The 22,346-nt window shown below is 46.6% G+C and overlaps 1 protein-coding gene across 1 annotated transcript in view; it reads left to right on the top strand.

The window, feature by feature from the left end:
* Positions 1–8,400: 8,400 nt before the first annotated feature.
* Positions 8,401–22,346, top strand: part of LOC103179634 (adhesion G protein-coupled receptor B2) — a 175,245-nt gene continuing 161,299 nt past the window's right edge. The window contains exon 1 of the mRNA XM_042338794.1: positions 8,401–8,449. The gene's annotated coding sequence lies outside the window, so the exon portion shown is untranslated. The remainder of the gene's footprint in view (positions 8,450–22,346) is intronic.

Here is a 22,346-nt window from a genome sequence, read left to right on the forward strand (position 1 = left end):
CAAACAACCAACTAGTGACAAGCCTCTTTGGAGGTGGGGGGTGGTGGGGGGTTTGGGGGGAAGGAGGTAAGCTGGGTCTCCTTGCCCAAAGCTGGATCCAAGGTGACGTGTTTGTGAAACCAGGCAAATTTAATTTTTGGGGGGTCAGCCGGGTGTCTGACACATGCAGAAATCCATCACCATGCTTTAGAGTGAACCAAACCAAACCCAAATGCGAATTCCATGCATCCCACCTTGGCAGGTTGGCAGGAGCCAAGGCTTGGGGTCCCCAGAGTGCTCGTTGGGAGACCGCTGAAGTCTGCTGAGACCGCCACAGAGCGCTGGCTGATTCTGATATTCTTTTGCCAAACATGTCACCTTGGAGCCAGTTCAGCTCCAAGGAAATCTCACTTACCTCTCCGCCAAGGAGGATAGTAACCAATTCGTTGCCACACACATGTAAGAGGGGTTGCAACAACAACCACAAAATTACATTCATAGAGCGCCTTTCACATTGGGAGGATGTCCCAAAGCGCTGAACAGTCAGGTGTCAGGGCCCGAGTATGGAGGAGGGGTGGGGGAGGGGTGAGAGAAGGCAGAGAGGTGGGAGGATGACTAAAGGCACGATTGAAGAGAAGGGTCATGAGACCGGCCTTGAAGGAGGCAAGGGAGGAAGCGAGGCGAAGGGACCATGGGATGGAGTTCCAGAGTGTGGGGGCAGAGAGGCTGAAAGTCCGGCCACAGATGGTAGGGTTGGTCGGGCGGGAGACATGGAGCAGACCGGAACCTGCTGAACGAAGGGAGCGGGCAGGTTGGTAGGGAGTCTGCAGGTCAGAAAGGTAGGAGTGGACAAGGCCATGGGTGGCCTTGAAAGTGAGGATGAGAATCTTGAATTTGATCCTCTGGGGGATGAGGAGCCAGTGGAGTCGGGTGAGGGTGGGAGTGATGGGATCACGGAGCCTGGTGCGTGACAATACATGAGCTGCAGAGTTTTGGATGATCTGCAGCTTGTGAAGGGAAGCGTTGCGAAGGCCGATGAGGAAGGAATTCCTTTAGTCGAGCCTTGATGTTACGAATGTGTGGGTGAGGGTTTCGGCAGCCTGAGGGGTGAGGCAGTGGCGGAGTCTGGCAATGTTGTGGAGGTGGTGGTATGCAGTGCTGGTCATGGCGTGGATGTAGGGGAGGAAGGACAATTCAGGGTCAAAAAAGACACCCAGGTTCTTGACTGGCTTAGTGAGGTTGAGTGTGCAGCCATGGAGGCTGATGCTGCCAAAGTCCGAGGTGCGGAGGCATTGGCATGAGCCAATCAGGAGGGCCTCGATTTTACTGACGTTGAGTTGGAGAAAGTTGTCCCTGGTCCAGGACTTGATGTCGGACAGACAGTTGGTCAGGATTGAGGGTGGAAGCAGAGAGATAGAGAGATAGAGATAGAGAGAGGGTGGAGGCAGAGAGATTACAGGGCACTGACTCGAACCCAGATACCTGCACCCCTCCGCAGGTGCATTGTGTGTGTTGCTGTTGAGGTGCCTCTCCCCCCACCCCATGCACCATCTCCACCTGACATATTAAACCTGAATTACTTTTGCTGCGAGTCTGTGCACGTCCGTATTTGCCTCGCTCCTTTACAATAAACAAAGACAGTTAAAGCTCTGTCAATGGAACAACAGGCTTATCTACTCAGTAGCTGAGCCGGGAAGATTTAACGTTCGTCTCTGGTCTGTTTGCTGATCTCAGTCAGAGCGGCAGAGGTGGTACAATGACCCGAGGGTTTGGAGGAGAAAACATTCAGGGTTCCTACTCCTTATCACAACTGGTATCAGCTGAGCACATTGAAATAGATGGAGTGGGAGTGTGGAAATGGAGCTAATATTCTCTTACTAGGAGTGCTCTAAAATAGTTTGATGTACATATGCTCTATCTACATTGGGTTTTTGTGTGTGGTGGAGAAGCAATTTTGTGCCAAATACCGTGTTAATCAATGATGGGTTTTGTAGCCGCTGGATAATTCATTACAATGTTTGCATATTGCGGTGTCTGTCCTGAGTATTACACAGTGCAGGGGTATCTTAGGGCACACAAATGTATAATAACCATTATTCTCACAAGCCTTAATGGATTTTATTCATTGGAGCATGACCTGCTTTGCTTTTTTCAACGCCAGGCCGAGATTGCCGGTTTGTATGCAACAATAATCCCAGAAAGCATGTGAAGGAAAAAATCTTACAATTTATGATTACAAAGCATAGAGTATTAAAATGTTTCAATTGTTTGAAGGCTATTTAATAACTGTAAAAACAACTGATGCTAATCGAATAGACTGCAGTAGTGTTCCACCTATTCGCTCTTAGAACATGGTATTCTAATCCTTCCTATAATGCTGGACGTTCACCAGATCATCGCTCTTACTATCTCTGGGCTTGTTACCTGCTCTGCCATAACTGCTTCACCTGCTCAGATCACTTTCATCCTCGAGCACATTAGTATCAAATATCTGAAAGAGACATTTCCACACGCAATCCACCAAAATGTTTTATGATTTAATAATGTTTTGTCTACTTAAATGTTTATTTATCTTAAGGTATTATTTAAAATGATACACTTAATGTACAGAGACTGTACCATCCACACAAAATTATCATAACAATATAATAATCCCTGCATTTGATATAGCGCCTTATCACGTCTTCGAGACGTCTCAAAGCGCTTCACAGAATATACTGCAAAGTGAATTGACCGTATATTTTGTGGGCGGATCAGCAGAGAACAAAATTCAGCATAACATATTGGAATATGTTTCTGCCAATTGCTATCTTACATAGGAAAGGTGTTAAGGCTCATAGACTGCAGTGGTGGGGTTATATGTGCTATAATTGCAACAGAATGTGACTGGGTAGGATGGTCATCAATCACAGGTGAGGAGAACCATCGGGTGCACGAAAATAAAAGTTATCTCAGAAGCTCCAGGGCAGAAACAAAATCATTAGACCACATGCAGGTGAGACAGGTGAGTAAGCAATGGAATCTTTGCTGGGACCTACAGAGGTTCTCATTGCAACATCTTTAATCCTGGCATTAAATCAAATGTTACTGAGGTATGACAAGCTCAGATAAATGGAGAATGGTGCTGATTGATGGAGTGGCACAGCGTAGAAAGAGACAAAAGACTTGGAGACCACTTGGAGTTATAGAGGGCCTGGATATAATAATAATAATCCTTGCATTTGATATAGCGCCTTATCACTTCGTCGAGACATCTCAAAGTGCTTCACAAAATATACTGTAAAGCGAATTGACTGTATATTTTGTGGGACATTTATAATGGATGTTGACAACTCAGCCTGTGACTAATACAATCCAGATTTAACTAAGCAGGATACGTTCCTCCAGGGAGAGAGTGCGCATTGCTTTCCAATACCATGTGTAGGTAGGATGCATTTAACTGCTTGGATACTCTTAAGCATGCTGATAGATTTCTGTACACGTAGACACGGGCTGACTAAAAAATAAAACAAAGAGGCATCAATGGGAATTGGAAAATATGATCTGAAAGTTGTTGAAATGGTAAAGGATAGAAGAGGATATAGGAAATTCCATAGGTGAATAAAAAGTGAAATCAAAGGGGTGATGCTGAACCAATAGAAATAATTTGTTGGATCTCAGTGGAATACTGTGTCCACTTTTTGGTACCCAACTCTAAAAAGCAAAACAACGCCATAAAGAACAGCAGTGACTCACTGGGATGATACCAGGGATGAGATCTTTTTTCACTTAGAAGGAGAAACTATAATAACAGGGGTATTTTCCCCAGAAAAATAGGTAAAGCAGAAACCAGATGAAATAAAACTGGGAGAAATTATGGTTCGTGAGTAAGTATCTGACCTTTCCCCTTCTCACTGTGGTCCCTCAGAAAAGATGTCCAAGCAAAAGTTGATGTCAACCACAACTCCCAGCAGAGGCATAATAATAATAATAATAATAATAATAATCTTTGCATTTGATATAGCGCCTTGTCACGTCTTTGAGACGTCTCCAAGCGCTTCACAGAATATACTGCAAAGTGAATCGACTGTATATTTTGAGGGCGAAACTATGAAATTATGGGCCAAATGGGTTCCTTCTACGCTGTGTATTTCTGTAGCTCTATGGTTCAAGGAGGAGTCATGAACGGAGATGAAGTCCTAAATCAAGGTCCTGCCTGACTTTGAGCGAGAAAAGGTACTGTCATTTCTGGCGACCCCCTGGTTGGCAGCTGCAGTCCAGGGGGGTGAGGAGGAGGGGGGGGTTGGGAAGGAGAGGAGGAGAAGGGGGTGGGAAGGGGGGAGGGAGAGAGAGGAGGAGGAGGGGGTGGGAGGGGGGGAGGGAGAGAGAGGAGGAGGAGGGGGGGGGAGGGAGAGAGAGGAGGGGGTGGGAGGGGGGGGAGGGAGAGAGAGGAGGGGGGAGGGAGGGGGGGAGGGAGAGAGAGGAGGAGAAGGGGGTGGGAAGGGGGGAGGAGAGAAAGGAGGAGGAGGGGGTGGGAGGGGGGGAGGGAGAGAGAGGAGGAGGAGGGGGGGGGAGGGAGAGAGAGGAGGGGGGTGGGAGGGGGGAGGGAGAGAGAGGAGGGGGGAGGGAGGGGGGGAGGGAGAGAGAGGAGGGGTTGGGAGGGAGGGGGGGAGAGAGAGGAGGAGGAGGGTTGGGAGGGGGGAGGGAGAGAGAGGAGGAGGGGGGGAGGGAGAGAGGAGGAGGAGGGGTTGGGAGGGGGGGGAGGGTGTGAGGTGGGGGAGTGTGTGAGGGGGGGGGAGTGTGTGAGGGGGGGGGAGTGTGTGAGGGGGGGGCAGTGTGTGAGGGGGGGGAGTGTGTGAAGGGGGGGCAGTGTGTGAGGGAGGGGGGCAGTGTGTGAGGGAGGGGGCAGTGTGTGAGGGAGGGGGGAGTGTGTGAGGGAGGGGGAGTGTGTGAGGGGGGGAGTGTGTGAGGGGGGAGTGTGTGAGGGGGGATGAGGGGGGAGTGTGTGAGGGGGGGGGGAAGGGGGCAGTGTGTGAGGGGGGGGAGTGTGTGGAGGGAGGGCAGTGTGTGAGGGGGGGGGGGGGGGGCAGTGGTGAGGGGGGGCAGTGTGTGAGGGGGGGGCAGTGTGGGGGGGGCAGTGTGTGGGGGGGCAGTGTGGAGGGGGGGGCAGTGTGTGAGGGAGGGGCAGTGTGGAGGGGGGGCAGTGTGTGAGGGGGGGGCAGTGTGTGAGGGGGCAGTGTGTGAGGGGGGGGCAGTGTGTGAGGGGGGGCAGTGTGTGAGGGGGGGCAGTGTGAGGGGGGGGCAGTGTGTGAGGGGGGGGTGGAGGGGGGGAGTGTGTGAGGGGGGGCAGTGTGTGAGGGGGCAGGGGGAGGGGGGCAGTGTGTGAGGGGGGGCAGTGTGTGAGGGGGGGGCAGTGTGTGAGGGAGGGGGCAGTGTGTGAGGGGGGGGGGCAGTGTGTGAGGGGGGGCAGTGTGTGAGGGGGGGCAGTGTGTGAGGGGGGGAGTGTGTGAGGGGGGGAGTGTGTGAGGGAGGGGGCAGTGTGTGAGGGGGGCAGTGTGTGAGGGGGGGGGGCAGTGTGTGAGGGGGGGGAGTGTGTGAGGGGCAGTGTGTGAGGGGGGGGCAGTGTGTGAGGGGGGGGAGTGTGTGAGGGAGGGGGCAGTGTGTGAGGGAGGGGGCAGTGTGTGAGGGGGGGCAGTGTGTGAGGGGGGGGGCAGTGTGTGAGGGGCAGTGTGTGAGGGGGGCAGTGTGTGGGCAGTGTGAGGGAGGGGGCAGTGTGTGGAGGGGGGGCAGTGTGAGGGGGGGCAGTGTGTGAGGGGGGAGTGTGAGGGGGGGGCAGTGTGGAGGGGGGAGTGTGAGGGGGGGGCAGTGTGTGAGGGTGGGGGCAGTGTGTGAGGGGGGGCAGTGTGAGGGGGAGGGGCAGTGTGTGAGGGGGGGTGTGTGAGGGGGGGGCAGTGTGAGGGAGGGCAGTGTGGAGGGGAGGGGGCAGTGTGTGAGGGAGGGGGAGTGTGAGGGGAGGGGGCAGTGTGTGAGGGAGGGGGGAGTGTGAGGGGGAGGGGGCAGTGTGTGAGGGAGGGGGAGTGTGTGTGAGGGGGGAGTGTGAGGGGGGGAGTGTGAGGGGGCGGCAGTGTGTGTGGGGGGCAGTGTGTGAGGGGCAGTGTGTGAGGGGCAGTGTGTGAGGGGGGCAGTGTGAGGGGAGGGGGCAGTGTGTGAGGGGGAGTGTGAGGGACGGGGCAGTGTGTGAGGGAGGGGGCAGTGTGTGGGGGGAGTGTGAGGGAGGGGAGTGTGTGGGGGGAGTGTGAGGGAGGGGCAGTGTGTGAGGGAGGGGGCAGTGTGAGGGAGGGGGCAGTGTGTGAGGGAGGGGGCAGTGTGAGGGAGGGGGCAGTGTGAGGGAGGGGCAGTGTGTGAGGGAGGGGGAGTGTGAGGGAGGGGGCAGTGTGTGGGGGGGGGTGTGAGGGAGGGGGCAGTGTGAGGGGGAGGGGGGAGTGTGAGGGAGGGGGCAGTGTGTGAGGGAGGGGGGAGTGTGAGGGAGGGGGCAGTGTGTGTGGGGGGGGGGAGTGTGAGGGAGGGGCAGTGTGAGGGAGGGGGCAGTGTGTGAGGGGAGTGTGAGGGAGGGGGCAGTGTGAGGGAGGGGGCAGTGTGTGAGGGGCAGTGTGAGGGGAGGGGGCAGTGTGTGTGGGGGGGGGAGTGTGAGGGAGGGGGCAGTGTGAGGAGGGGCAGTGTGTGAGGGAGGGGGGAGTGTGAGGGAGGGGGCAGTGTGTGGGGGGGGGTGTGTGAGGGGGAGTGTGTGAGGGGGAGGGGGCAGTGTGAGGGAGGGGCAGTGTGTGAGGGCAGTGTGAGGGGAGGGGGCAGTGTGAGGGGGGGGAGTGTGTGAGGGGGAGTGTGTGAGGGGGGGGGCAGTGTGAGGGGGGGGAGTGTGGAGGGGGGGCAGTGTGAGGGGGAGGGGGCAGTGTGAGGGGGAGTGTGTGAGGGGGCAGTGTGAGGAGGGGGCAGTGTGAGGGGGAGGGGCAGTGTGAGGGAGGGGGCAGTGTGAGGGGGCAGTGTGTGAGGGAGGGGGCAGTGTGAGGGGGAGGGGGCAGTGTGTGGGAGGGGGCAGTGTGTGGGGGGGGGAGTGTGAGGGGAGGGGGCAGTGTGAGGGAGGGGGCAGTTTGCTGTGAGCGCTGTGGTGAGAGCAGCACAGAGGCAGAGCGCGGGGGCAGCGCTATGTGCCAGTGCTGTGCCGAGAGCGGGAGAGGGAGAGAGAGGACAGTCGGGGGGAGAGACACGGTTCACATCGACCTGCGGAATCCCCACAGTGTACCGAGAGCCCCGAGAGGACACCAGGACAGCAACAACAACAACAACAACAACAACAACAGCAGCAACAACAACAACAACAACAACAACAACAGCAGCAACAACAGCAGCATCAGCGCCGCCATCGGCACCGCCACCGCCACCAGTCGGAACAGCGCATCGCTTTCGCTGCGCGTCTCTTGGACACTGTCATCCATCCTCCACTGTCTCCGGTCTCCGTGACTCTGGCGATATTACTGGGGTCCTGGTCGGAGTACTGCAGAGACAGACACACAGACAGACACACAGACACACAGACACACAGAGGAAGCGAAGCTCCACACTCAGCGATGGGAAAGTTCAGACGGTCCGAGTCACCACCAAAACACAGCTGTAACTCCAACTGAAATCGCTAAAGGTATCAACACCACAACCAACGGTTACTTCTAACCCTCAGGACCCGGAGACACTGTGTCTGTGTCTCTGGGTCTGTCTGTGTGTCTGTGTCTGTGTGTGAGTGTGTGTCTCTGTGTCTCTCTGTCTGTGTCTCTGTGTCTCTCTGTCTGTGTCTCTGTGTCTCTCTGTCTGTGTCTCTGTGTCTCTCTGCGTGTGTGTGTCTGTCTGTGTGTGTGTGTCTGTGCCTCTGTGTGTGTGTCTGTCTGTGTGTGTGTGTCTGTGCCTCTGTGTGTGTGTCTGTCTCTGTGTCTCTGTGTCTGTGTCTGTGCCTCTGTGTGTGTCTGTGTCTGTGCCTCTGTGTGTGTGTCTGTGTCTCTGTGTCTGTGCCTCTGTGTGTGTGTCTGTGTCTCTGTGTCTCTGTGTCTGTGCCTCTGTGTGTGTGTCTGTGTCTCTGTGTCTGTGCCTCTGTGTCTGTGCCTCTGTGTGTGTGTCTGTGTCTCTGTCTCTGTGTCTGTGCCTCTGTGTGTGTCTCTGTGTCTGTGCCTCTGTGTATGTCTGTGTCTGTGCCTCTGTGTCTGTGCCTCTGTGTGTGTTTGTGTTTTGTTGTTTCTCTCCGAAAACCCAAATTAGTAATAAGCAAAAAGTGCGGAAAGGACTGAGTCGGAGAGAGAGAGAGAGAGAGAGAGGGGATCGGAGAGAGGGGATCGGAGAGAGGGGATCGGAGAGGGTTTGGGGGTTATGGCACTTGTCCTGAGGGTATCACTGGGCATTACACCGCACAGGAGGAGCCCATTCGGTGTCTCTCTTTCAGTCAGTGATGTCTGTGAGTAATTGGATAAATGCAATGCAAACGGTGTGAATGCCTTCCTTTCTTTAGGTTTCAATTCAAGGTGCAATCGGTTGCATTTGCCTCTTCCCCCACACACACACACACACACAAAAAAGATATATTATTTTTTTTTTTGGGGGGGGGTTTAAAAAGTCACAGGCTCTAGCGCCCACTATAGTGAATATCTGTCAGTGGCAACTGATCTGGACGTGTAGTGGGAATACACAGAGATCGTTTTCCTATCTACACCTCTTCGAAATATTCCCTGTATTAATTCACATTAATCTTGCATTCCTGTTATAAGTTGGGATGGGATGGGATGGGGGGTGTGTGTGGGGGTGGGGGGGGGGGGGGGAGAGGGTTGGGAAATTATTTGCATGTTTCTTGCAAAATGATCAGCATTTTTAAAAAAATATTTTGCTTGTGGTTATCTGCTGCATTGACCAGTCCTCCTGTTGGGATCATTTTTTTTTAATATAAAAGAAATCTATTTGCAAGAGAGTGATAACGCCACCGGGTCGGGTATTTAATCCAAAGAACACTGTCTCGTCTGCATTATTTATTGGAAGTTGTCTATATCTGTTTAGAACTATTCGTTGACCAGATGTTGGACATTTATGTGTGTGTGTGTGTGTGCGTTTTCGTTTCTATAATGTGTTGTTCAGCAACGCAGATTGATAGTTACTGTAAAAATAGGTTTGCATTTAATCAGGATTAGAAAGACACAACACATTACACTAACAGGGTCGGAGTTGGTGTGATAGTTCAGACACCAGATGACATTCCGTGTGATCCATCCTTGCAATTGATCGCCATGGCTCAACATATAGATCTTTATAATATACAGCTATAAATAAATGTACATCTTTATACAACACAGCTATAAATAATATACATCTTTATAATCTACAGCTATAAATAATATACATCTTTATACAGCACAGCTATAAATAAATATGCATCTTTATAATGTAAAACTATAAATAAATATAAATATGTATAATACCTAAATACAAGTTAAACGCACTGTATATACTTATTCTGAAAGAAAGGACGGGAAGGATTCAGTGATATCACCTGTGAACAGACAGACATGGGTTGTTATTGTTTGTGTACAGTTTGGGTCAAGTGATGAGCTGTTTCAGGAGGAGATTTGGAGGGGGAGAGCGCAAGGAAAAATAAGTATAATCATATCTGCAAACACACTTTGTCTCAGACAGTCTTGTAATAAATTGGGCATTTTGTGCAGAACTCTGGGATCTACTACTGCGTCTGAGGGTTCCCTCTTAGTTCTGTGTCTTAAACTTGAGACAAATGTCCTAAAATTACCAGAGGTGTATTTTCAATCCATTTTTCAGATAAACGATTGTGGGATGCAGTAAGAACAGGGAGGAATGTGAGTGTGTGTGTGTTTTTTTGCCCCATGATTTGAAATGAATTAAACGCGCAAAGAAATGTCAGTATTGTGGGAAATGTTTCTGAAGCTGATTTACAAACAGATACTAAATGGGGTTCAGGCAGAAAGTGACCTGATTTATTTCTGGCTGCTTCATTTGGTAACCCTTTGGTGCTGTACATCCTGCACTTGCCTTTGCCCTGAACTCCATCGTCCAGATGTGCAAAAAAAGCCGCAAAAATCTGTAAAAGAATGTAAAAAAGAAAGACGTAAACCCGTCTTCTTGATAAACTCCCATTGTTTTTTTTTGTGTGTCGGTCAAAACTCGTGCTTAGAGTTTGCTGTTTGCACACGATGCCTTTCTGTTGTGTTCTGTTCCACAGTCGGGATTAAAAATAGAATAAATTACTGTCACTGTTATTCTTTTTCATCTGAGAAGTGTACCATGAAAGAATATTCGCTGTAATCGTCCAATAAAACGGGGTATTGTACTGGTACAATATAGCTGTCAGAGCTTTGCATAATATAAACACCAAGGTATTGTTTGATACCCATCTCTACTTTATATAAAAAAATAAAGGTAATTTGGGGCAAACTACTGCAGGTCCCAGTTAAGTTTTATATTATGTACATAATGTAATGTTTATACAAAAATGATTATTTCGGGATGAATTACTTGATCTAATTATTTTCGTACACAGATATATGTAGGAGTTAGTAAGTAATGGGGAGGGTTTAATGTAACGTCTTTGTTGGTTTGACTATGAACAACAAGTACCAGGGTGATTATGTCTAGGATATAGCAATAATAAGTAACTGGCTGTGAGATAAAAAAAATCGACGTCCACAGTTCTGAAAGTGCCATGAACTTTGAAAACAAATCTGAAGTCTTCTTCAGCATCATCAGGTATTTAATATTTGCCTTACATCTCTATCAGTTTTTTTTGTCATGAAAATGCATATCAGTGGTAATTATATTTGTCCCCGAACTAGTGGGTATATCACCTAGTGGTGCTGTTTGCTGTTTTTGGTCAGCAATAAATGCACAAAAATGATATTGCGCTTCGGTAATCGAGGAGTTAAGTTTGTAGTGATTGTGAGAAGATAAAACAAATAAGAATAATTTATACGGTTTAATTAATTAGTATCAAAGTAATGCCAAAATCATTTTTGTGAAAGAAAAATACAAGAAATTATAAATTGGGCTTTTCATTATGTGGGGTGTTGGGGGTGGGAGATGGGGGGGAGGTAAGAGTATAAGGAATATTATTCTCTCTTACTATCTCTCTTCCTTTGACCCTCTCATTCACTCTTCCAGGAGAACTGACTGATTACATTAGTCCTGTATTCAGCGCCGACGTGAAAGGCGCTCTATAAATATAATTTTGTTGTTGTCCTTGTTCTGTATATTTCTGGTGTAGGAGCTCCAAATTCATGGAGCGAAATCAAACATTTTATTTGGTGTGTTTTCTATTTACTATGTATAGTCATCAAAAAATGGAAGAGGTTGTTGTTGGGAATGAAAAGTTTATATTGTATGATTGACCTTTGAAATCAGTCCGGAGTTGCAGTTTTTATTTGTAATAGTGGTTCTGTCCAGTGGTGATTAGTGAGTCACTAAATATTCTAATCACTAACTACCGACTTTGATGTACATACAGATTGTGTAATTAATGCATAATGGCATGAACTTGTTTTGGGGGCTAAATCGTACCTTTTTTATAGAACACAATTTTAATATGTGTTACTAGCAGTATTACCTAGTTAAAATTAATAATTGAGTTTAATAGATTCTGATTGTTAATGCAACGCTTGCATCTATCACCAGTGGTTCATAGTCTTAAATAATAATATATGTTAGGAAATAATGACAAAACTATTTGGAAAATAAATAATAATGCCATTATTGTGTTCATATTATAAGTGTTTTGGATATAGTCCCTTATAGTATTTATTTCTGTTAATTTCATAAGTAAAACTCGCCTGTGGAAAGGGCCCCCTGAGTGTTTCATGCTATTAGTGTGGGATGTGCCCATTTTCTACATGATTTGCAAATGCCTGGAGTTGATGCCACCCCAAAAACAAAAGAAACCATTAAAATCTTAAGCATTATGAACCATCAGGGTGCAAAAACACTTACTAAAATAGATAGTGTATGTTGCACACTGCGTAAAAGCTGACACCAGGATGCGTATATTATCTTGGAATTGGTTTTGTCGAGAGGTGCTACCATTTGTCCACTGAAGTAGAGCAGGTCTCTGAATCGCCCCCTCCCTTCCCTCCTTCAAGACTCGTCTCAATACCCTCCTGTTCGACCGTGCCTTTGGTCACTCTCTTACCCCTATCCTCCCCCCCCTTCCACCCCTCCTGATCTCAACCACCAGCTCGGGCGCAGATCCCTGACTGTCCAGCGTTTTGGGACATCCTCCTGACGTGAAAGGCACTGTACAAATGTAATTTGTTGTTGTTGTTGTGTTGTAATGCACTCTGGCCTATAATTGTAAATTGATGTACGGTTTCTTGAACATTGTCTTTCTTTTGGAACCTTGTCTTGTAGTCTGGACAGTGCTTGTGTAACTGCATCGCAGACGGCCAGTTTGTGAAGCAACTTGAGTTTTAAATTCACAGTTCGTGTTTTCCAAGTGTAATCACTGTTGACTACATTTCGTTATGTGCTTATTTAATATATCACAAGATCACAAGATTGTGAACCACCCAGAACACCCACCCCGCTGTCCCCCTATCATCAGTGCATTAAGATACATTTTAAACGAGTCTGGCGTCCTGCCCTCTACTACCTTTCCTGGTAACCTGTTCCAGTTTTGATTACTTGCTGCATGAAGAAAAAAACTTCCTGGTATCTGAACTGAAATTGCCCTTTGTAACTCTAAACCTATATTCTCTTGTTCTACAGTCTTTATGCTCCTAATGTTTTGATCTGGATTTACTTTTTCAATCCTATTTAAAGGGTTCTACATCTTTACGAGGTTCCCTCTGAGTCGTCTTCTCTAAAGATTGAAGAGCCCTAACTTATCTAATCGTTGCTCATAGCTTATTTCTTTACCATTAGGGAGTCATCCTCGTGGCTCACCTCTGCACCGCCTCTATGAGCTGGACAGTCACTTTGTGTCACGGTGACTAGAAAATGGGGTCTGACCAGACCACTGTACACTGGAGTATAACGTGTGAGGATCTGAATTCAACTGATTTAGCAATATAGCCCAGCATCCCGTTTGCCTTGTTTATTTCTGCCTCATACAGTTTGGACCCAGCTTCCACAACAAGGACACGATGCTTCCTCCTTCAGCTAATTCTGAATCCATGTCCATGTCTTGCCCTTGATACCCACAGTCACCACAGTTTGTAAAAGAGACTTTCATGAGTTACTTTGTCAAAACCAACTTGCACTTATATAGCGCCCTCCAGAGTAACGTCTCAGAGCGCTTAACAGTGGCAGAGCCTGACTCTGAGCCGGGGGGAGGGGGGAGGTGGCTGTAAGCACAATCAAAGAGGAAAGTTTTCGGGAGGGACTTGAAAGAAGGGAGAGAGGGGCAAGGTGGAGGGGTTGAGGGAGAGTGTTCCAGAGTTTGGGGGCGTAGTGGCTGAAAGCACGACCACCGATGGTGGGTTGGAGAGTGCGAGGGACGAGCAGGAGCCGGTGCCAGTCGAGCGGAGGTGCCGGGAGGTGGATTGGAGTGTGAGGAGGTTGGAGAGGGAGGCAGGTGCCAGGGAGTGAATGGATTTGAACACGAGAGTGAGGATCTTGAAGTCGATCTATTCGGTGATGGGGAGCCAGTGGAGCCTGGGCCAGAACTGGTAAGATGTGGGTACGGAGTTTGTCCGGGTCAGTCTGTGGGCGGCAGAGTTTTGAATGAACTGATCTTGTGAATGGTGGAGTTGGGGAGACCGGTGAGGAGTGCGTTGGAGTAATCCAGGTGGGAGGTGACAAACGCATGCACGAGGGTTTCGGCTGTATTTGAGGTAAGGTACGGTCGGAGGCAGGCAATGTGGTGGAGGCGGAAGAAAGTGGTCCTGGTCAGGGACCAGATGTGGTGGTGGAAGGACAGTTGGGGGTCAAACCGAACACTTAGGTTGCGTGCTGGTTTGGTGAGTGTGAGGGAGAGCCCAGGGAGGTTGAGGAGTTTAGATCCACAGGAGTGAAGATGTTGACAGATGCCAAGGAGTATGGCTTCCGTCTTGTCCATATTCAGCTGCAGAAGTTTGTGCTCATCCAGGCCTTGATGTGTGCCCGACAAGCTGATAGAACATTGGTGGACCTGGAGTTGGTACCTGGAGGAGGCAAAGTAGATTTGTGCGTCATTCGCATACATGTGGAAATTTACCCCGTGACATCGTCCAGAAGGAGCAGATAGACAAGGAAAAGAAGAGGGCCAAGGATGGAGCCCTGGGGTACCCCGCAAGTGACCGGGTGGGGGCGGGAGGAGAAACCATTTGCTGAGTTGAAATGGAGGTGGTTGGTCAAGTAAGAATTGAACCTTGCGAGTGCAGTCCCACTGAGGTAGATAAAACATTTCGCCCACAAAATATACAATCAGTTCACTTTACGGTATATTCTGTGAAGCGCTTTGAGACGTCTCAAAGATGTGATTAGGAGCTATATCGAATGCAAGGATTATTATTGTTATTACAAAGTTTACAAAGGATGTACTGCACAGAAACCAGCCACTCATCCAACCAATCCGTGCCAATGTTTATACTCCACACGAGTCTTCACCCACTCCTTACTGTGTCTAGCTTCCTCTTGAATGCATCTATACCATCTGATTCGACCACTTCTTCAGGCAGAGAATTCCACAATCTCACTGCCCTTTGCGTGGAGTGTTGTGGTATAAAAATGCAGATTATTTATTTACCCCAGCATAACGTTTGCTCCTATGGAGGGGAGAGGAGAAAATAATAAGTTGATGTGTTTGTTTACGTATTTTCCTTAGCGATATGCAGGAAGATTGTTGTTCTCATTCTAGATATTCTAATTGAGTTCCTCGATAAATCATTAAGCTTCTCAATCCAAGACATTTCTAACGTAATGTAATTGACAATGTCAAGGAAACAATCCAAGCAAAGACATTTCAGCAGTTAGAGGAAATGGAAACAACTATGAAAAATCTTCTCCAGAAAATTAAATTACTGCTTTTAGGGTCTTCTGCTAATGCTACCTTTTTGATTAAATGCTAACTGTCTGTTTTCCTGAGGAAGCTGTTTGCAACGTTCACAGTTCTTTTTTAATAGGGAGAATGTTTTGATGCTCATCATTATGAGGAATGTTTAAGGTATTTGAGTTAAAAGCAAAGTAAGTCTCATTTGTTCTGCTCCAGTGATGTGCCGTAATTCCTATCTCAAAAAAGCACCCTGTACATTTGCCAGTTAGTGCTGCATTATGGACAGATTTGTTGTCAGCTCATTTTACAGAAAAACACAACGCTTATCAAATAGAGGAGACATATGCTGTGTTTAACCTGCAGAGCTTAGCAGTGATTTGCCAAGTGTGTGGCTTGAACACACTTTCAAGCGTCATGAATTGCGTAAAGCTGTTCATCTTGTGTGGAGTCCTGCAGCTCAGTGATTAGAGCACTTGCCTTGCAAGCGAGAGGACCTGGGTTCGATTCCCAGCAGGGCGAAACATTGAGCAAGTTTCCTTACTCCACATGCCCGACCCAACTGTCCAGCGCCTTGGGACGTCCTCCCGACGTGAAAGGCGCTCTATAAATGCAATCTTGTTATTGTTGTTGTTGTTTACAGAGCAGTAAGTAGGAGCCCGGTTCTTATTCGCTTTTCCGGGGGTAATAATTTCTTCAAGATAAATAAAAATAATTTGGTCATTCAATCACTGCTGGGCGCAATTGGCTGCCACATTTCGCCCATAAAATATACAGTCAATTCACTATATTCTGTGAATCGCTTTGAGATATCTCGAGGACTTAAGGCGCTGTATCAAATGCAAGGATTATTGCATTATTATTATCTGAAACCACTGAGAAAACATAGTTTCAGGAGCATTTTACACCCACAGAATATGAACACATTATGTCCAAATTATACTAATTTTGTGCCTGTTTTCTTCAAGGCTTTTGGCAAGTTCCATTGAACAACCTGGAAACGTTGTTAGAGCAGCATTTTTAGTGTTTTTGAAGAGCAGATCGCGTGACTGGTTGTTTAGTAAGGTTAAAGCATCAGACTCTTGATTTAATATTTTGCACATATGCCAAGCATATAATTAGGGAAATGGGTGATGCAGTGTGTTGCAATGTGTATTTGAGTAACTCCTGTTTTATGCTGCAGTTAATTATGTGTGTTTATTTCAAGCTTATTTTAAAGCAGTTTAGAGTGGAAAAACCCGGCTTCGCACTACATCACTACACAGCTTTGCTCCAAGCAGTGGAACTGCAGCAAAATATTTTGGTCTGAGTTCGCAACCCATGTTTAAGAAATTTATTCAGCATTCCGGCACACTGTATCCCCCATTTTTCTAAATATTTGCAATTAAAAGTACTGACAAATATTTAGTATTTAATACATTTCCCATCAGCGATAATACAGTCTGCAGTAGTATACCAGGGAGACTGATTTAAATAGGACTTTGCCTTTAGGTTTCAGTGTGTGTCTCTGTAAAGTGCCATGCCATAAAATATTGAAAAGCAACAGCGTTTTAGAGGATATGAGTCATCGGTTTCACAAAAAAGTTCACTCATTGATTTCTCAAGCAGCAAATCTTCTCTGCCGTATATTTGTTTGAATAACCACTTCTAAGTCACAGCAGCATTTGTGCTCTGAATTATACTCATTGTGATTGTATTGTGGTGGATTGGATTTCGATAAATAGTTTATGATAACAAAAACACAACAAGTGTCTTTCATAAATTAATATTCATAATGCATATTCAGATGTAGATTGATTCAACTGTTTGTATTTTATAGGGTTTTAACCCAAGAAAATGCTCCTCCAAGGAGTCACAGGTCATCTTACATAGAATTACATAGAATATACAGCACAGAAACAGAGCATTCGGCCCAACTGGTCTAAGCCAGTGTTTATGCTCCACATGAGCCTCCTCCTGGCCTTCCTCAACTAACCCTATCAACATAACCTATTCTTTTCTCCCTCATGTACTTATCCAGCTTCCCCTTAAAAGCATCTATGCTATTTGCCTCAACTTCTCCTTGTGGTAGCAAGTTCCACATTTCCATCACTCTCTGGGCAAAGAAGTTTATTCTGACTTCTCTATATGATTTATTGCCTATTGCATCTCTGCCTATATTACTTTTACCATATACAGCGATAATATGTACAGATTTAAGATCACAACACTCTGAACTTTTCTGTTTAAAGTGCTTTTCAAGACCTCTCTTTGGGTTTCAGATGTAATGTGTTCTTGTGTATATTAATTGTAAATAATAAGAAATCACTTTGTAAATGCTGAAAGCAGCACTTGCCAAATGCCAACTAAAACTAATCAGAATGACATGCTTGAACCGGAGCGATTCAATATTAAGGTGGAGATTTCTGTCAATTTTAAATTGTGTAATATCGATTTGCAATAAATACAGATCAGATAATCCAGCAACAATACTAATTTACATTTATTTTGTTGCATAAAACTTGTCCAACTAATCCCTTTCATGGTTCCGAGCTCCTGTGCAGATGAAGGGTTTCCCATAGCCCACGTGTGAAACCCAGATCCGAGCAGTGAAGTGGGTTTATGGTAAACGGGTGAAAGCGGTTGCGGGCAGTGAGGATTCAAGCCTACACTGACCTGCTGCTGAGCACCTGGAGGCAGAGGCAGTTTCATGGAGCTCACATCTACTTGCAAAAGTTCCCCCACAATAAGACCTGGATTAAGCAGTTGGTTCTGAGTAGACTATATGCAAAAGTTTCCCCCACAATCAAAGACTGTGGCCATGCTCTCGTGCATTTCATACTGAGGTGTGTTGCTTAGCAGGAAATTTGGGGGTTCCAGATTATCAGCTATTCACCTCGGGAGGGCTCAAACCCACATTTGCCAGATGTTAAATCGGTAACTGCTGACTGTCCTCCTTGGTGGGATGGTAAAGCAGGGTCCCCTTGGAGATTAATTGGCTCCACCGTGACTTGCTTGGCAATGGAACATTGGAAATGAGCGACACTCTCTGTGACAATCTCAGTAGTTCGGTTCCTCAGATGGTTGGGTTTCAAGTACTTAAAGTCACTGCTGATTACAAACCAGGCAGCCTGGCTCGTTTGCAGGATTTGGATGACAGACGAGTCATTGGGGACAGGGATTCTTCCCACTCAGCTCCTGTTAATCCTGGCAGCAAAAACCCGAATAAATTGAGTCCAGAACACTATTCATTTCAAGGTAAACTTTTGATCAAAATGATGACATTGTTATGACAAAATAAAATGTTATTGTTCAGGAAGTAATTGACAGTAAACATTTGGGTTTTGCTTTCGTTTTTTATGTGTTAGTCTTGGTTCAATTATGAGATGTCTAGAAGACGTGAAAAGTGCTATATCAATTGCAAGGATATTATTAATTGGTTCGCTGCTGTAATAAGAATATAAAAATGATAGCAAAAATTAGCTTCCCAATCAGCCTGGTGGCATTAAATGTAGCCTTCGTGATTTTTAAAACGTATTTTTATTTGGCTGAGGAGAGTGATTTGGCCTCTTTTTTTGACAGATCGGTGCTGGGAATCAACCATTTGGGAAAAAAACATTACGAGTCTAATTTAAGAGCCTAGAAATCTATAATTGTTCCTTTGTGGATTTAAAAATTATTGGCGCTAGGAACCTGGAAAGGAATAAACGACTTACCTGGAGCGGGGAGTTCCACCAACTGATAGTTATCTGATCTTTAAATAACAAAATAAAATGACAGCAAATATTATCCTTATATTCCGCACAATCTTGTGATCAATTCCAATATTCCAGAAAACCTGTCCCCTCGTGTATTGTAGCGTCTCCAGCTGTTCAATAAATATGAGCTTGGATGATTCCACTTGGATTCCACATTTACTGCATTTGCGGTTGTCCTTTTGACTTTCAGGATCAAGAAATATACTAATAAAGAAATGTATACCTTTTGTAAAAGAGGATAAAAAGGAGGCAAATAGCAGCTAAGATGTTTTTTGAGAAGTCTGCTGATTTAGTCTCAAAGCGGTTTCTGTAGTAACCTGGCAGCTCAGTGTAGCACAGTGTGACATTCACAGGAGGATGTTGAAGGCAGTGTGACATCAACCCTGTTGGCTGCAGAGAAATAATTTGCCAGAACATTGCATATTCCGTATTAGAAGGAAATTGTATTGCCCGTGGAGTATATCTGCTGTAATCAGGATGAATAACGACATGCCAGTAAAATATGTATTCTCTGCTTTGATACAAATTGTGTGCAGTATTTTATATTTGATAATACACATCAGACATAGATACACCTACAGATCAGACAATAATTTAACAATGAGCATTACTTGTTGAAAGCTTACATGATAAGAAGTTGGTCATTCACTTTATGGCTATTTATCGGACTTTGCTAGCAGAGATTGGCTGCCACGATTGCCTACAAATACAACAACAACAACAACAAAATTACATTTATAGAGCACCTTTCAAGTCGGGAGGACTTCCCAAGATGCTGAACAGTCAAGTGTCGGGGCCCGAGCATGGGGGAGGGGTGGGGTAGGGGTGAGGGAAGGCAGAGAGGTGGGAGGGAGACCAAAGGCACGGTCGAAGAGAAGGGTTTGAGACCGGCCTTGAAGGAGGCAAGGGAGGAAGTGAGGCTAAGGGACCGTGGTAGTTCCAGAGTGTGGCGGCAGAGAGGCTGAAAGCCCGGCCACAGATGGTAGGGCGGGTCGAGCGGGAGACATGGAGCAGGCTGGAGCCCGCTGAACGGAGGGAGCGGGCAGGTTGGTAGGGAGTCAGCAGGTCAGAGAGGTAGGAGGGGGCAAGGTTATGGATGGCCTTAAAGGTGAGGACGAGGATCTTGAACTCGATCCTCTGGGGGATGGGGAGCCGGTGGAGTCGGGCGAGGGTGGGAGTGATGGGGTCACGGAGCTGCAGAGTTTTGGATGATCTGCAGCTTGTGAAGGGAAGAGTTGGGAAGGCCGATGAGGGAATTTCCATAATCGAGCCTTGATGTGACGAATGCGCGGGTGAGGTTTTCAGCAGCCTGAGGGGTGAGGCAGTGGCGGAGTCTGGCAATGTTGCGGGGTTGGTAGTAGGCAGTGCCTGTCATGGTGTGGATGTGGGGGAGAAAGGACAATTCAGGGTCAAACAAGACACCCAAGTTCCTGACTGGCTTAGTGAGGATGAGTGTGCAGCCTTGGAGGCTGATGCTGCCAGCGCCCGAGGTGTGGAGCCAATGACACGAGCCCATCAGGAGGGCCTCGGTCTTGCTGATGTTGAGTTGGAGAAAGTTGTCCCTCATCCAGGACTTGATGTTGGACAGGTAGTCGGTCAGGACGCCAGTAGTCCTGGAGTTGAGGGTGGAGGCAAAGAGATAGAGTTGGGTGTCATCTGCATACATGTGGAAATTTACCCCATGTCTGCAGATGATGTCACCAAGGGGGGGCAAGTAGAGGGTGAAGAGGAGGGGACCGAGGACAGAGCCCTGAGGAACACCGTACAAGACGACGCAGGGGCTGGAGGAGAAGCCGTTTGCTGTGACGACGTGGAGGCGGTGTGACACTACAATACACGAGGGGACAGGTGTTCTGGAATGCTGGAATTGATCACAAGATTGTACGGAATATGGGGATAATATTTGCTGTCATTTTATTGTGTTATTTAAAGATCAGATATTCTACCCAGCAGTAAGTAGAAACCCGGTAGTTAGTCGATTGTTGGATCGCTTTTCTGAGGGTAAGAATCCCCTAAAAAATATGTGGTCACTCAATCCACGAACAATAATTATTTTTTTTCATTTTTCTAATTTAAATAATTATACATTTGTTATTGAAGGAACATCCTGCTCTGCTTCACCTTCTCTCTCAACTCCAATAATGATCATATTTACAGAGATAAATTTACCGTCCTGAATTCCCACCACATATACCTACACCGTGTGTGCCTTTGAGGCTTTCAGAAGGCTTCATCCCAAATTCTAGGATTATTGGGATGAAGAATATTTGCCTTGGAGACATTTTAAGTATTGGCTTTCTTTATGTAGGTGCATAAAACTTGTATTTTACTGGATTTCTATCAGAAATGATAGTAGTGGGAGAAGCTAGGACTTAGAGCATCAACCGACTGAACTCACTGGATGAGACCCATTTCTGATCTGTCTTAATGGCTTGGATGATATTTCTTTGTGCTACAAAGTTGTCTGGATTTTAGAGCAATCCTTATTCTATTTTCTGCTATAAATATGACATTTGAAACTCTCCAATGATACTCTAGGAAAGGTGTGGAAGGAAGCAGGCTAAATTTGAAGAGGTGAGATACAATACAATTTGCATTTATATAGCTCCTTTTACGTTGGGAGGATATCTTAAAGCATTCAAAGAGGTGTGGGGTTAGATAAATGTTTGGGTATATTTGCTTGATTAAATTTGATAAGGGAATATCTAATTATTACTTTATGATAGTGCAGGATTTGTTTGACAGTGGAAGGAGCAGGTTCAACGAGCCAGATAAACTTTCCTTATTGCACACTTTCTTGCATTTTTTGATTGTCTCGGGTTGAGAAAGTGGAGAGAGAGAGTCTGGTAAATCCCTCAAAATTCAAAACGTGAAATCCACTGATGACACATACTATACTGGAATTATTCAGGATGAAGATTTTTTAAGTCCTTCAAATTATAATAATCCTTGCATTTGATATAATATATAATTTGTGGAGTCCTGTAGCTCAGTGGTTAGAGCACTCGCTTTGCAAGTGAGAGACCTGAGTTCAATTCCAGGCAGAGGGCGAAACCTTGGGCAAGTTTCCTTACTCCACACACAGCCTAATAATAATCCCTCCAAAACCCAAAACAATAATAAATTGGTCATTTTCAATCTATGACTGTTTGTGGGACATTGCTGTGCGCAATTGGCTGCCGCGTTCGCCCACAAATATACAGTCAATTCACTTTACAGTGTGTTCTGTGAAGCGCTTTGGGACGTCCTCCCGACGTGAAAAGCGCTATATCAAATGCAAGGATTATTATTATTATACCTTCGTCGAAACGTCTCAAAGTGCTTCACAGGATATATTGTCAACTGAATTGTTTGTGTATTTTTGTGACTGAAATGCAACAGCCAGTTTTGCACACAGCGATGTCCCACAAACAGACATGGAGTGAATGACAAATTTTATTTGGGATATTGTTGGCCAGGACACTGCGAGAAACTCCCTACTCTTTTCAAATAGTGCCATGGAATTTTAACTGGCCACCTAAACAGGTAGACCGGACTTCAGCTTCATGTCTTGTCTGAAGGACAGCACCTCCGACAATACAACACACCCCAGCACTGCATTAGGAACATAGGAACCGAGGAGGCCATTCAGCCCTTCGAGC

Source organism: Callorhinchus milii, unplaced genomic scaffold (genome assembly GCF_018977255.1).
Source record: "Callorhinchus milii isolate IMCB2004 unplaced genomic scaffold, IMCB_Cmil_1.0 Scaffold10, whole genome shotgun sequence".
NCBI lineage: Eukaryota > Metazoa > Chordata > Chondrichthyes > Chimaeriformes > Callorhinchidae > Callorhinchus > Callorhinchus milii.